Source organism: Hipposideros armiger, unplaced genomic scaffold, assembly GCF_001890085.2.
Source record: "Hipposideros armiger isolate ML-2016 unplaced genomic scaffold, ASM189008v1 scaffold_127, whole genome shotgun sequence".
Lineage (NCBI taxonomy): Eukaryota > Metazoa > Chordata > Mammalia > Chiroptera > Hipposideridae > Hipposideros > Hipposideros armiger.
The window spans coordinates 273,099-274,351 of NW_017731477.1; positions in this window are offsets into that span (position 1 = coordinate 273,099).

Sequence of the window (1,253 nt, forward strand, 5' to 3'; positions counted from 1 at the left end):
TTTCTGGAAAAAACATAAACTGTTCCATTGCTGAATTTCAAGCATATCTGACTGTGCCTGATGAATTGGTGAGCTGGCTCCAAAAAAGTGTAACTGTGAGCATGAAATTAAGAACCAGATAGAGAGTTCATTCCAAAGACAGAAAACCAGGCAAATGGCTTAGCTCCAACAACAAAAGCTTTAGTCACCGGAGGAGGAGGAACTCAGTACAATGTCTTAGTTGACTCATGATTTCATTCTAGGCTTAGCTTCAAGGATCTATAAATTTAAACAGAAAGGCTTCTTTTAAAAAGATGTTAACTAAACACTGTAATACTTTGTGGCATAGGTAACACAGAGTTTTACCGCTGTAACAAAAATTTGCTTAAATATATTCAGATGGAAATAGGACTACTTCCAAACCCCTTCATAGACCGCACACAGCTTTGTTTTAACCGAGGGAGAGTGGACACTCAGAGGCCTTGGGTTCCCAGGGAAAGCAGCAGGAAAGACGGACTCTCACAACCATTGTAAATGTGTGGTGGTCAGCAGTTGGCGCATTCCAGACAATGATGGCAAGGCCAGAAATAGGGGAACTTCTATGTTAGTGGGGCATCGTAGAGAGCATATGGTGCCAGTGGAGCAGCATGGGTGCTGTAAGTTAGGTCTTCTTTCTGACAGCGTGTGAAACACTTTCTGGGAAATCTCAGACTTACTGTGTGGAGTTGGGAAGGAGGCGGTGTAATGAGAAAAGGGATTTTGCTACATTGAGCAAGTCAAGGCCAGAGGCAGAGTAATTTAAGTTTAATTGAATAAAAGTTATTTAATTTGACCTAAAATTGAGATTTTTCTTGCATAAATCCAACTATCCATCTACATAGATGGGCATTTATACATTTTATTCAGTGACTGTCTTTATTCCTTCCTTTTGAAGCCAAAAACAGAAAAAAATAATTTCTCCATGTGGTTGGGTTTGCTATAAAATTTCTGCCATTTTTCAGTTCTTTGTCTTGTCTTAGTAATCTTAATTTCTTTATTCTTAGGTCCTTGTCTCTCTTTGATTTAATTTTGAAAATTGTTCTTTGAATCCTGAAGTAGCTATAACACTATGTCAATAAAAATGGACATATTTGTTGTGTGATTGTTGGTTATCCTCCTCTCCTTTTTCTAGCTAATTGAGAAATGGAGCCAAGGGGCTAAATAAGAAACAAAATTAAGTACCAACTTTATTACTGGTAGAGCTGGATTGAGAACCCAGCCTGGACCTGAAGCCA